The sequence below is a fragment of the Phlebotomus papatasi genome, chromosome 2 (genome assembly GCF_024763615.1).
Source record: "Phlebotomus papatasi isolate M1 chromosome 2, Ppap_2.1, whole genome shotgun sequence".
Lineage (NCBI taxonomy): Eukaryota > Metazoa > Arthropoda > Insecta > Diptera > Psychodidae > Phlebotomus > Phlebotomus papatasi.
The window spans coordinates 65,530,085-65,545,975 of NC_077223.1; the positions used below are offsets into that span (position 1 = coordinate 65,530,085).

The window sequence follows — 15,891 nt, forward strand, 5'->3', positions numbered from 1 at the left end:
GTCCGGAATTTTACCTAGTCCGGAATTCCAAATTTTACCCTAGTACCGTAAATTCTTACAAAATTTACATTACAGTTAATAATAGGGGAAATGTTTGTAATGTGGGACAGCTTGTAATTTGGGACAATTTAAGGGTAATTTTTGGACACCAGAAATAATTTGATTAAGATTATGGAATTTTCTTCGTATATTTAATGCATAATGTATTCTATCAAAATATTTATTCTTTTTAGAAGATTTTAACACTAAATTCGTTCAATTTTGAATACGATTTGAATTAAAATTGTTTTCTTGAAACAGCAATGTGAGCAATTTCTTACTTGAAAAGAGATGGCAAAGCGTCCTAGCTTTGCTGAATGCTAGAATTCACGAGATAGAGCTATCCTTGAATTATCTTTTTGTAAGCTTCTTTTGTGTTGAGGAACTTCTTGTAATTTGGGACACTTTAAGGGTAATTTTTGACACCAGAAATAATTTGATTAAAATTATGGAATTTTCTTCGCATATTTTAACACAAAATTCGTTCAATTTTGAATACGATTTGAATTAAAATTGCTTTGTTGAAACTTCAGTGTGAAGAATTTCTCACTAGAAATAATTTTATGACAGATTTTTGTGTTTACTGCAGCCTTTAAGTGATAATCTTAATTATCCATTGATACTTGTTATTTTGGATAGGTTTTTTTCTTCTCGAAATTTTGCAAATTTGTAGTTTTTCCGATGACAAACCTGTATAAATTCATAGAGAAACAAAGAACTGTCATCTCTATGAGCGAAACGTAGTGCAAAAAATCGTATGGGTCCCGGAAAGGCAAGGTAATGCGTGGATCCGCGCTTACTTGAAGTGCCGAAGTCAACTCTCTATAAGAAATTATATGGAAAGTATACGGGCTCTTTGGGACATCCTGCCGTTCCTTCTCGTAAATAGTAAAAGCGCTTGGTAAGTTAGCAGTTCAAAATTACAATAAGTGAGTGTCCAAAATTACAAGCAAGGTGTCCAAAATTACAGTCAAATTCATCTTAACCTATTTATTCATTTTTAAACGTATTAAGAGTAATTTTACAAAACGTAAATATGATAAATTGCTTGCCAGGATTTCAAACAACATTTCTGGAAAGGAAGTAACAAAAAAATGAATTTGTTTTTAAAATATTGCACTTCAACTTAGAACATAGGTGCCTTGTTCCTATATGCATCCTGTCCCAAATGAGCAGTTCCCTCAATAATAAAGGTGTAAAAGTTCAATATTCAATTTTCCAAGTTAGAAATTGTTAAAGCTTTAAATGCCTAGGCAAAATAGGAAAAATAAGAAAAATAGAAGTAGAAACCCTTGAAGATACTGACTAAGAAAACATGGTTTTACGTGCCATAATTTTCGTACCCTTCCTTTATATCCCTCAAATATAACCTCCAGCATTTTCTGGACATTCTTTGGTGTTTAAATAAATTGCCTTTTGTTGAAATTTCTTCATTCTTGTCTCTTCAGTGGCATTGTTATTTTTTTTTCATGACTATACAGGATATTCTTGTTTTTTTTTTCTTAGTCTCTGAGACATCCGTTGGGTGTCCTTTCACTCAATTCTCTTCGTATACAATGTCCTCTATATAGGACAAGAGCTTTTATAAACTAACTGCCTGTTTTTCTCCATCATGGATTGATCAATTGGGCACATTAAAGAATATCAAATGCTTTTGTGGCAAAAGTTGTCCAGCATGATTTCACCTTTGCAAACATGGGGTTAATGGGAATAACAGACTTTGCCAAATGCTCACCCAAAGTTTTATTTGTCTGTGTATTTTTATACAAAGAAACCATGTATAAAATTTTGTAGATTTCAATGTGTCATGCACGTGATTTATTATTTTAATGCAAACACAACACAAATTATACAACAAACTTCTTGAGCAAATTTGTTATTAGTTGCCTCTGGTTTTCACATACTAACTCCCATTTGTGATTTGTATATAAACAAACTCAGAAGCATTGTGATACAAAATTTTCATTTTTAAACATTTAGAAGCAAGCGCCTGGCAAGTTGGCCTTTTTGTATGGAACTATTTGAAGCCAATTCCTAAATTGATCTCGGACTCAGCTCACAGTGCTCCAAGGAGAGAAATATTGAAACGAAAATTTAGTATATTTATACCTCCATACGGAAAAGTATCTTATAATACGGAAAAACTTCTCACTTTTTAAATATTTAGCATAACGATCACGAGTGCAGAAAAATTCCCATACGCATTTGTATGTGAAAGTAAGAAATTGGCTTCAACTTTGAAGGCCACTCGCCGGGGACTAGTTTAGAAGAATCATTAAAATAACAAAATAATATAATTTTACGTTCTTCATTCGTAGACAAGGCGAAAAAAAATATCAAAGGCATTAGAAATATGTAAATACGTAAAATGTGTATAAAAATAAATATTATTTTATATTAATGGCTTTCGTAGGAGTGAGATAGAGTGACGAAAATGAGCGTGAATCGAGATAAAAATTTGTAAGAACTTGAGAATGAATAAAATATATAGGTTTTGCGGAGGAAAATTCCGTGATTTGTGTTATGTTGCTTTTCGTGTGACACAACATGAAAAGAAATATGACGGAAAACAGCGATGAGAAAGAAGAAAGACAGAGAGAGAGAGAGAGAGAGAGGGAGAATGATAGAAAACAACACAGAATGATGATGAATGAACTTGTAAAATTTATTTATGAAGTCATCATGAATAAATTTACCCGTATTTGATGAATTTCCACGGTTAGATAACGCATCAATGATAATTATTTTTCCAATGAAAACCTATCATCTTATTTGTTCAGTCTTTCAAATTAATACAGATAAATTACATTTTTTCCGGATTTATATTTCCTTTTCCTTCCCCGCTCTAATAATAAACCTATAAATCTATAAATATACAAACAATAAACAAACCCCACAACTCAATCAAAATGTTTCCGATCTAAATCCTATGACATTTTTCTTTTAATAATCCAAAATCAAAATATGTTGACAGCTTTGCTGACTTTTCAGTATCTCCTATTCCATAAGCTGAATCGTTTGCTAAATCATTTATCATACATAACGTCCACAGTTGTTGCCGACAGACAATTAAGACAATTAGCCGTAGGGTGTCCATAACAATGCTAGGATAAAATGTTTATACACTTTGACAAGCCTCGGTTTTAGAGCACTTCAAAAAAGTTTCAACAGATTATACATAATAAAAAAAGTTTTTTTTTTAAACTTCTGCATCTCTTTCACATGGGAAAAAAAACTGTCATTTGAGATTGCAATGATACGAATGTTTTGAGAGAAAAGTTTTTTCTCTCAAATACAGAAATTCTATTTAAAAAAAAAATTGTTATAACTTCAAACGAAATATAAATGTTAAAATCCGATGTTCAGTATTTTCAAAAACGTTTTAACTTTTTACTTTGGGAAATTGATACATCTGGGAAGTTTACATTGGAACATCTGAAAAATTTTGAATGTTTAAGCCATAGATGTATGTTTAGAGATATTAAAAGAATATCATTCACCATTGAACTACATCTACATCGGGTGAAATACTGAATTACTATAGTGCTTCGCATCAAACATCTAGACCGTTTGAACGAATCCATCGACCAGAAGCGGTCAGAATTAAACAATAAAAAGGAAGTTTGCATTTAATTAGGACAACGCCATGCCAAAAATATCTTTGACAATCCGTCAAAATTGAAAAGTTTTAACTTCTGACATTTAACCGGTTGCATCGAGCGTTATCGTATTGGCATTAGGTGGCAACCCAAGTCCCGAAAAGAAAAAAATACGAACGCCAAAATCTTAGAAGACAAAACTCCGAATAGTCGAAATCCTGAAAAGGACGAAATTATACGGTGGATAATGTGTGGAATACTTTCCCAAAACCCAGAAAACTTCCCTTTGCATTCAACATCGTGTTATTGTGGGAGCAGCTATGAGACTTTTAAGAATTTGGGATTTTGGTTTTTTGAGATATTGGCTTTCCGGGAGTTTGGCCTATTCGGGATTTTGGCTTTACGGAATTTCGGCTTAACGGATTTTTCGCTTTTAGGGATTTAGGCCCATTTGGGATTTCGACCCATTCTGAATTTTGGCCCATTCGAGATTTTGCCCCTATCAGGATTTTAGCATTAGTGAATATCGGCTTAACGGATTTTTCGCTTTTAGGGATTTAGGCCCATTTGGGATTTCGACCTATTCTGAAATTTGGTCTATTCGGGATTTTACCCCCATCGGGATTTTGGCTTTACGGAATTTCTGCTTGACGGATTTTTTTACTTTTAGGGAGTTAGGCCCATTTGGGATTTCGACCCATTCTGGATTTTGACCCATTCAGGATTTTGCTCCCATCGGGATATTAGAGTTAAGGAATTTAACCGGAACCCTAGCATTTACTTTGTATCCACATTTGACACAAGATATGACATTCCTACCTTCCCTTCTATCAAACGAAGATACGACTTATGATTTACCCATCGGTTTCCCAAATTTACTCTGATCTACAAAATTTCATGGATCATTGAAAAAAACAAAATAAAACAAAAATAAAAATCACTTGTCCTAGTTTCTTGCCAATAGGGAAAACAGATTCCGCAAGAGTGGAATTATGAAATTACTTTGTAAATGGCAACAAATTAAGGGGAAGTGGGGCAGCTTTGAAATGAGGTACCTTTAAAATTGAGCTTTATTTCATTATTTTTGAATGGAACTGAACCTTATTATCAGATAATTTAGCAATTATAATAAGGCTCAGTTCTATTTAAAAATGGGATAAAAAACCTGAATTTTAATGCTGTCCACGTTCAAAGATGCCTCACTGTCCCCTATCGAGTAACATATATTTCATAATTAACATAGTTGTGTTAATTTTAATTTTGTTAAATATGAAATGTTTGAAAATCATCTTAAAACTGACAAATCACTGTAGAATAGCCTACATGGACCTATCCTTTGATGAACCTGACTAGCGGTATTTTCCACCCTCGCTCTTTTTCTAACACGAAATATAAAATTTATACATAAAATTAATCCAAAAATTATCAGTCTTCTTTCAATTTTTTTCTAGATATTAAACAACTTTGAGAAATATTTAAACAAAATTTTGTCCAAACCAACTGACCTTTTAAATTTTCAATCAAATGAAATTAATCATTTAATAAAAGAAACCTATTAAGAATTCAAAGTGAAATGAATTGAAAATTTAGCATTTTGAATAATTTAAATAAAACATTATTTGTCTCGCAAACACGAATCCCTATTTGAATCACCTTGCAGACGATACGAAATACTTAAACAGAATAACGCTTATTTGTACAGTTTCATTCTATCACTGTAGTATAAAGCAGAGTTCCTGGAACTCAAAGAACTCAACTTTAGTGAAGTGAAGCAAAACCTAATATTTGTCATTGAAGGGTATTTAATTTTTTACCCAAAGAAGAAGAATTTCTCATATGAGCGACAGGAGGAAGCTTACGAAAAAAAAATCAAAGAGAAATAGAGAAAGAAAAATCTAATACAATCGGACCTTGTCTATTTCTCCACATATTATGTTCTTTTACTTCATCTCAAAAACTACTCCAAAAAAAAATGGAGAAACCTCCTGCCTGAGTGCCTTCCCCGCAACCCTCAAGGTATTTTTCTTGTCGGGTTATCGCCTTCTGTCACGTTCATCTGACGACCAAATAGAGTGGAGCATAAGCTGATGCTCGCTGATGGAGCCACAGGTATAAAATCTCTAAGCGCGGAGGACTATGTGAAGTGCGTGCGTGGGATGGTGATTCTTGGTGTTGAACAAGAGAGACCATCACAAGAGCGTGTGTGAGAGTTTATGTTGACTCTCTGCACCGGTTTCCAACAAATTTAACACATTCATTGGAATACCTTTTTGGACCATCTGGTACAATTAACAGCGAATTTGCACATTTATGCGACATTTTTGGCGCCACATGATGTCACAAGTGATCAGACCGTGTGAAAAAACACGTGATAAGATAGCCACCCACTGAGATAAAAGTCAGCTACAGTCGCAAAAAATGACGACAATACTTATAACTCCATGAGACTATATTATAATACAACCAGAAGACAGCTTCTTAAACTCATTTTTTTTCAGATATTCTCTGTTCAAAAATTCCATTAACTGTCTCAGCTAATTCCTTGGTCATCACATTTTATTTATAAATGAAGAAAAAAATCAACACGAGAGAGATAATTTTTCAATTGAATCAACCATCGCAGAGTATTTAGCGCCTTGGATTTCATTATATTAACCGGATCAGATTATCTTTGTGGGGAGACTCATGTTGCACTTGACAGTCGAGCATGGAATTCATTCCGTATCTATTACTTCCTAGCTTTTTATTTCGGATTTTTTTTTTACACAATTGTAATGCTATTGTAATGCCTGTGTTTTCTGATTCAGATCATATGCACAGGGTAGATAGTTTTGACGTCCCTCATTCCGAATAATCGTTAACCGTTAACCTGATCCAATTGATCGTTAAGCGGTCTTCAGACTAGAGGTTTAGCCCAGTTCCCGAAGGTCTCAAAATCCTAAATGGTAACCAATTTTATTGCTCTTTCAGAATTTAATAGACCATTGTCCTTAATAATACAATCCTAAATTAAAATTTCTAAAATATCTTGACTGATAAGAAATTATAGCAGTTAAGCCATTTAGCTAAGCATTATACGGGTTTCAGACCAAAGGCTTAGACATATGGCTTAACTGCTATAATTTCTTTTCAGTCGAGATTTCTTACAAAAGATTTACTTAGGATTGAATTATTAAGGGTAAATGTCCTATTAGATTCCAAAAAACCAATAAAATTGGTTGGTATATAGGATTTTGAGACCTTCGGGAACGGGGCTAAACCTCTAGTCTGAAGACCGTTTTAGATCTTAAGTCCGTACTATAGGGCCTTCAAACCTAAGACATGTGGCTTAACTTCTCTAATTTTTTTATCATAGGATTTTCTTTTCGAAAATGTTGGCTTACGATTGGATATTAAAAACAAATTATCCACTCCGTTCTAAAAGAACCAATAAAATTCTTTCGTATTTGGGATTTCGAGAACTTCGGGAACTGCGCTAAAGGCGCTAAACCTCTAATCTGAAGACTATCTTAGAGCCCAAATAGACTCAGGATGATTCTAGAGAATATTTAGCCATGTATGCGAAATTATTTAAAATTTGCGAGTAAAGATTTATCTCAAACTGTCATATACTGAGTGCATAGAATCCTCGATTAGACATCCTTTGCAAAAATTTCTTTAATCTAATTCTTCGCTATCAAATTTTAGAGGCTAAATATTCCCTAGATTCAGCTTGAATCTGTTTGTGCCTCTAGTTCTAGGGCCCTAGGCAGACATTTTGTTCATATGCGAAAATACCGTTGAATCGATTCTAATAACGGGTTTTCAATGTCAGAGGTTAAACAGAGGCTCTAGAAAGTGTATTTCTCAACCGAATGGGTCATGTTTGGGATCGTTATAAAGGTCTTAGAATTACTGACAAGACTGAGGCAGTCTTAATACAACTATGTTTTATCCGAAATTAAATTGCATTAATCCCAAGCTATTTTGGGCGATGTTTTAAATGGTTTATAAATCGGTTCAAATAGACTACAAACTGGTTAAATTAAGAATCAATTACCCTGTAGAAAAAAACACTACGAAATTATTGAACTCGTGAACACTACTCTTTTACTCATGAATTAAAGCAATAAAGAAATTAGTATAACATATAAGTCTCGAGTTGGATCACTTCGCAAAGCCCGGTACGCTTTGCCACCCCTTTTACTTTATGATTTTTATGGCTTCTACAAATTGAAAGAAATTTTCACGCGATTTTGTAAGAACATTGCACATTATGCAAACAATAAAATTCTCAATTTTAACGATAAACTATTCATAATGTGTCTAGAAGCTTTTAAGTCCATTTCAGATTTTTACGCTAAGACGGCGGTGGACGCATGGGGGGTGGGAAAGATCAAGAATGAGATGAAATAAATTTAATCCAAATTCAAAGTTTTTCTAAATGTAGCTAAACTCATAAAATTAATTTAGACTTTTCGACAAAACAGCTAATATTTTAGGCCTTTTCTGAAAAGTACTTTTAATAAAGATAATGATCTAAATAACCCTGAAAAATTGATCCATTTTTAAAATATTTGTTTTTGATACTTTGTTATTTTTTGCAAAATTTACTTAGTAATTATTCCCATGTTAAAGGTATTCTTCGTATGAGGGAAAACATGTCGTAATATCTAGTTAAAAAATTCTCATTACGCTGTTTTTGTGTTATCTCGGTAATTAGTTTTCTCAAAAATTGCAATATGGCTAAACATGTTTAATACACATTTCGAGCAATTTTCAAGATCTACCACCCAGTTTCCACTTATAACCCTTAATTCATTTAAGCTGACATCCGAACGAACTTTTCAAGAAAGAATCACGAACTCTACAAAGAAAAACAAGCTTCTCGTTAGGTTTTTTTTTCAATGCTCTTAATCCAAAGAAACATTTCAAATATGATTTTGAAGAAAAAAAATCTGTGGAATTAAACGTTGCTTTGTATCGCATGCATATTTTTCCTTTTAAAAGATTCTTGCTGAATCTGCAAATTCCTGTAATGCAATAATTGAAAGACGAGACCGTTTTGACGAGATAACGTTAGTCATATAAAATATGAATTCGAAGATGATGAAGACAATTTGAATAGAAAAAGTTTGTAAAGTGTCAAAAGTAATGCAAAAGAAGCTGCAAAGTTTAAAAAACAATTGGTTAAAGTTTATCTGTTGTTTTCTTTTTAGACAGTTTATGAGTCTGACAGTGTTCTCGCAGAGAAAATTCCTCATAATGAGCCTCATAACAAAGTATTCAATGTGCTTAACCAACTGACAAGTTGTTCAACACATCAAAAGTATTCTTCCTTTCAGTTTTTGGTGGAAAATTCTCCGGATAGTATCTAGCTTATCTAGAACTTAATCACTTAATAGTAATACTAAAAGAACAAATTGATGCCTGGAGTAAAATTAATTATTCTCTTCATATTCAGGAAAATGTCTTTATAACTTTAAAACTAATCTCGATAGGAAGTTCATGTCTGCGCAAAGTTTCACGGTAATATTTTTTTTAGATAAAGAAACTTAAAGGATATTTGAATACTTATATAGTAAATAAATATGCACAATCTCTTGGTATAACTTTTCGAACAAAATTCCTTATAACATTCTTGTTGACTCTAATTTACTTAATTAGTACATAAGGTAGTTGCAGTTAAAATGAAAACTCTTATTTACTTTTTGCCAAAATTTCAATAAAAATTTTACGGATTTTTAATCTGATTTCAGAACTGGTCAAATTAAGTTTTTTTGCAACACTAAATCATTTTTTTATTCATAATTTATAATTTTCACAATAAAATTACTAATAAAAGATTATCTAAGTCCAAACTTCTAAATTGTTTTATCCGGAATTCTATATTTTATTCTACCGAGTGAGAATTGTACAATAAGCTCATATAATTAAATAATACTTTAATTAATATAATTTGAATCTGATCACGTTTTGTTTGAACAAAGCTGGAAAGTATTCATCAAAACAGATAATTAACAAACGCTGTGGAATTAAAATATTATTTGAGTTCTATAGTCTTTAAATTCTTGTGAATAAAAAGAACTTATAATTGGAAATTCTTGAATTTGAAACGAAATAAGAACTTTCTGATCTAATTTGAAATACATAATGTTGAAAGATTTAGCCAGTATACACTGGTAAAAATGAAAGGGTTACCGATGATCCTTTCAAAGGGTCACTGTTTTGACACCTATTTATCTCCGGAATAAACGAATAAAAACAATGAATGTTTGCTGTTCGCACAGATGAGAGAAATACGATAAGAGTAATAAATTTACGATAAAACATAATCTATCGTGATAAATATGCATATAAGATTTCAAAAGATTCAAGTGAACCTTTTAAAGGATCAAATATGATCCATTTTTGTTGAAAAGGATCAATTTGACCCTTTTATTTTTACCAGTATAACTATAATAAATACTATTCTAAGAGTGAAAGGCAAATGACGCTTCTTGCATTGCAAGATTGTTTTAAAATTTGAAGTAGTAGAATTTTGGGGCAAAAAGTGACAAAGTTAAAATTTTAATATCTCGAGTGGACCAAAACCCTGAATGGGTCAAAAACCCAACAGCCTAAATTCCGAAAGGACCAAAATTCAAAAGCCGAAATCCCGAAACCAAAATCCCGAATTTTGAAAAGTGTCATATGTAATACCCTCGACACACTTAAGACTTAAGCCGAGAGACGGCTTAGTGGAAAATGATGGAAAAGTAGTTCAACCATTATTGCGAATATAATTGCGTTAAGCCGTCTCACGGCTAATCCTCAGGTCTGTCGAGGCCCTAACGTAACTCCCACGATAGCAACCGCTCTTGCTGGATGAAAAGGGACATTTTCTGTATTTTGGGAAATTATTCCACACATCCTCTATGTGATTTCGACCCTTTTAGGATTTTGAACATTCGGGGTTTACGCTCCCGCGATCTTTTCCGGAACCAACTATCATAATTAAGACGCTCAGAGCAGAAGTGGTCTCCTTTGTATGCATTTCCCTATTGAAACAGTCCACTTCTGCTCTGAGCGTCTCAATTAGGATCCTTAAACGTTTAAAGCATTTAAGCATTGAATATGAAAGATAAGAAATTTAAACCATCTTTTTAAGTATTTCTTCACAAAAGATACTTATAAATAAAATTTGATCAACTTATTTTCCAAATTTTATGTATTAGTATTTCCAAAATAATTAACATAAATAATAAATTCTTTGTGTATTTTTGAAATTATTTTTTAAAGAACTTTCGCTCTAAATATTCCCTCATCAAAATTTATCATTTTTAAGTAAAAAAAAAAATGAAGTCAGATTGACATTTACTCGGTCCACTTCGTCTCTTGTTCGCCTTTTCCATCTTTTTAAACCAGAGAAAATAAACTCTACTAGCCAAAAATATCTTATATGGAAAATTATTAGAAAATTTCATTTGTCGTTAGGATAGTGTCAAATACCTTGAGGTCAAGATGTAGAGAAATAAATTTCCTATAAAAAACCTATGTTAACTGGATTGTTAAGGAGTTCCATGGAATACGAAGACTAAAAAAACAGTATAGTTTCTCTAAATTCTTTTTCAGCAAATTAAAAAGACAATATATTTATATTTGAAGCTCTTAAGTAGACATAAGAACAAGATTTAAACAAATATTTTCTAAAACTTTATTGCAAAATCTTAAAAATTTATCCGTTGGAATATGGTTTTCGGAAATCTTTTTTTTTTTTTTTTTTTAAATAAAATAATTTGATGTAGTTACATTTACTCAGAATAGATCCATCAGAAATCAAAAAGCAAAATATTTCTTGTTAGAAGATGGGCTAAACACGTACTTTAACAAAAGATTTTTGAAAAAAATTAAATTTATACCTTTAGAAAAAAAACATCTACAAAAAAATACAATTTTCTTGATATCTTACACCACATTTTGTCTTGTCAAGTAAATTGCCATCATGGAAACATAAAATCCTTCGTTCAAGTACGAATTTAACTCATCTTTTGGTGGGAAAGATTTGGGTTTTTTTTTATTTCCGGTGAATCTATTCTGAGAGTAAATATCACTACTGCAAAGTAAGTTTTTCGAAAAATGGTCTCTGAAAATCAGGGATGGAATGATAACTTTTCGACACTATCGAATCGATAGTATCGATAAATCTATATCTGCTAGATTGAGTGAATATGGACCTTTGAATGCATTGTTGGACCCTTTATTGAGACATTTTTAAAAGAATGAAACTTTTGATAAACATCTATATTAGTTACAGGAAGTGCAGCCATCGTTTAGTCGATAGTATCGAAAACAAGTTATCATGTCACCCCAGTTCCCAAAGGGCTGAATTTTAAAAATTTTAGAATGAAAATTTTGAAATGTATTTATAAGTGCTTAAGAAATTGAATATGTTGAAAAAAAACTTAGAAAAATACGCCGTTTTTTAGTTTTTGTTTCCCACGTAACCCCTTAACTCATGTACGAGAATGTACGAACCATGACATTTTTGTAAGTTTCTACAAAATCAAAAAAATGTTCAAAAAGAACATCTTCCTTTGAGATTGAGTAAAATGGTCTTTGGTAAATTCTTATAAGAATGAAATTTCTTATTAGAAATTTTCCCATATCTTCTTATTAGAGTCATAAAAGTAAAATAATACGTTTTATCTCATACTGTTCTACGGAACCCTATTTAAAATTTTTGAAAGTCCATTGCAAATCTTTCAACCATAAATTTGAAGCTAATGCCTTCGATATACATCAAAATTGGTCTGAACTAAATTTAATTTGGTGTGATATTCAAAAGAAGAGTGCGACATGAGAAAGAGTAGGATACATATATGCGAAACTTTTAAGAAAGAAAGGGATGTAAATTTTGACTTTATGAAATGTTCCTGATCTAAAAGTTATGCCGGATCCATAAAGGTACATTTTTTTTAATTTCGACATTTATGCCTTCGGCACATCTTTTAGCTCAGTATCATTTCATGATATCAAAATTCGCGTCCCATTCTCTTTCACAAGATTTGCATAAGTCCTACTAATTCGGTCTCAAAATTGGACTGATCTAAATTAATTTGGTGTGTTGTTCAAAAGAAGAAGAAAAGTGCGAAAGAGTAGGATAGACACGTACAAAGCATTTGAGAGAGAAAGAGATGTGAATTTTAATTTCATGAAATTTTCCTTATCTAAGAAGTGTGCCGGAACTGGAACCATTATAATTTAGTGTAGTATACTGGGCATGCTAGTTATAGGGTGAAATGTAGGGTTAGGGAGAGTTGGGACACTTTAGGACAGGAAGGGGAATTTAGAGGGGAGTTAGAAGAAAAAGGGAAGAAGAAGAAGATTATTGTATGAGACGTGGAAGGTGAAAAGAATAAAGAATTAAGTGAGAAGAAAAGGATTCTACATTTAGCCTAATTATTGTGAAGTTGGCTCCGTTTATACCTAGTCTTAAAGAAAATTTCACAAATTGAAATTAAAGACCCTTATTTAGTGCCCTCTTCTAGACCATTTACGACTTAAGTCAAGAAATGGCTTAAGGTAATTTTAATTAAAATAATGATTAGACGAAATTCTTACCAGTTTCTCATTATCCAAGCCGTTTCTCGGCTTAATCCGAGAGGCGGCTTAGTCAGAAACTGATGGGAACTCGTTACGTTAACCCGTCTCTCAACTTAAGCTAGGTCTGTCAAGGCCCTTAAAACACAACATGGCTTTTAAAGGCAGAAGCTTAAAAACATCTCTGAACCAAAGGGAAGTTTCTGTTCTGAGATTATTCTTTTAAATCAAGACATTGGATAACCTTCCCCCTTTAAATGATTTTTAGGTTTTAGAATTTTTGAAACATATTGAAATAAAAGTAATTTGAAACTGAAAGATTATTCTGAAGATACACTTAAAATTTAGTTATTGAAATATTTTTCTATTTCTCTGCTATATCAAGTTAATTAATCCCAAATCAGAGTCCGAATCTTGGGAACACTATATAGGTTTACTTAAATCGCTCAAATCCAACAAGGATTCTTTGATACAAGAATTGGATTACCACTGGCCGACAACTTTTAATCTTTTTCTAGCATGAATCAGGGACAACAGAGATTATTTGGCTGTTCTAATTGGATTTAATTCGAACGTGGTTTATTTTGCGCTTCAACGGGAATTAATCCCAATCTAAAGTGTCTGGGCAAAAGTTGAGAAATTCACGCAAAAGTGACGAGAAAAAAAAAAAACAGAGGAAGAGTTTGCTGGCGGAATTTTGAGTGGGATCAAAGAGTTTGCTTTATCTCACAGAATTTTTGTTTAGCATCTCTTTAGCTAAAGCACCCAAAATTCCATTGCCAGTTGTTCAATTTGATGCGTCCTTTTCCTACCTGCTTTTTCTGTTGCTGTGTACTTCTCTGCCTTCCACGAACCCCTTCGGCTGTCCTTGTTGCACCCACACCACCGGGATTTGGCGGGACAAGGAAAAGAGATTGGCCTTGGCCTGAAGATCTTCTTTCCGGAGGCACACACAAAGGAAGCCCCCTGTCCTGTATCTATGGAAAATTTCCAGCAACACCGGAACACACTTCTGCCTTCTTCTTAGGCATCAACACCACACTATATCGATTGCTTTCTTATCAACCCATTGAGCACAACACTTTTCTCGGGAAAAAGTTCATTTTTCGCGGAATGTTTTTTTGTTATTCACTGAAAAACAGCAAAAATTTGTATCGAGTTCACTTTGATTTTATTCCACTGATAAACATACACCGAAGCAGCTGTCAGTGCGTGAAAAAAGTCACATTTTTGCGACAATCGCCGGGAGATTTATCATTTCAACCGTACAATTGGCACATTGAACACCATCACTCGGTTTTCCTATCACTTTTCACCATTTCACATCGCGGTGTATCTGTGTAAAATGCTAAAGAATCTTTTCGCACACCGCACCAGTCACAGAATTTTTGACATTTCCCCGTGACAGTCTGATACCGAATGATGCACGAGCACCGAGCACACTTCCAACCACCCTCGACACCTTTCCAGTGGAAGTGGCGAGTTTTTTTTTGCAGAACCGACGACCAGGCGAATAGGGCGAAATGTGAAGTTTTCGTTCTTACCACCAAAATTCAAATCAACAGCCGAAAAAAGTATTACGCTCAACGCTCAACGCTATATTTTTGTATTTTACTCATTTTACTATTCTCGCCTGTATTTTATCCCATTATTATTATTAAAACAATCATTTCGGTAAATACAGAATGATTTTTCAGAAACTGATGGAAAATCTATTTTTAATTAAATGTTGTCTAGTCTTTTCAACGGGACTGGGCTGATAAGAGACAATTTTGATTCAATTGGTTACTTTTACTGTGAAGGTGAAGACTCGACTTGGCAAAACTTTGCACAAAGTTTATTGAAAAAGTTTCGGACAAATGTGTTTCAATTTTCCCAATATTCAATACATCTTTCTATTCTATGTACAACTCCTCCAACACAATAAATTATTTTGTGGCACAGAAGAAATTCAGTGGATGCGAATGATGCGAATATTTCCTGCAAAAATAAGTATTTTTTCTACTACAGTCGAGTTCCTCAAATTTGAACTCCTCAAATTTGAACGACAGTTGAGTTCAAAATGTAAAATTTGAGGTTATGTGAAGAAAGTTTTGCGTGGAGTGCCATTTTTCTCTGGTATTTCCTCAATATTATCGTTTTATATTAACTTCCGCAACAAATTTAATTTATTTTACAATAAATTACATTGATATATTCTCTTGTTTATCTTAATTGACGGAAAGTGCATTTCACATGAATTCCGTTACGTTTTTGAAAATATCGTTCAAATTTGAGGAGTGAGAAATGTCATCTATACCCCCCAAATGTTCAAATTTGAGGAACTCTACTGTATTATTGTAGCGAAACGTGATCTCTAGCCTTCTCGTGGAAAAGCAGTAATATCGAAAAATCTCTCCTCATAAAGCACTGTATTATTTGAGTAAATTTACAATATTTGGTCACTTTTAATTTATAAAATATAATTTATATTCGCGTACCCTCTCGGGAATTTGATTACCCTCCTAAAGACACGATTTTACATCACTCGACCACTGAAGAAGACACGGAGCGTGTCGAAAGCTCTGGAGAAGAGTGAGTTTTTTGATCTTTTGGATTAACTCTTTCGTCTCCTTTGGCACACTGGGTACCCATGGAAACAATAATTTTTTTAGACTATCTAGAATCGATAAAAATCCGATTCTAGTTTATG

General features: G+C 32.8%; 1 protein-coding gene across 1 annotated transcript in view; it reads right to left on the reverse strand.

Moving 5' to 3' along the window:
- LOC129803880 (bifunctional heparan sulfate N-deacetylase/N-sulfotransferase) overlaps positions 1-14,633 on the reverse strand; it is a 195,440-nt gene extending 180,807 nt beyond the window's left edge. The window contains exon 1 of the mRNA XM_055850745.1: positions 14,012-14,633. The gene's annotated coding sequence lies outside the window, so the exon portion shown is untranslated. The remainder of the gene's footprint in view (positions 1-14,011) is intronic.
- Positions 14,634-15,891: the final 1,258 nt, after the last annotated feature.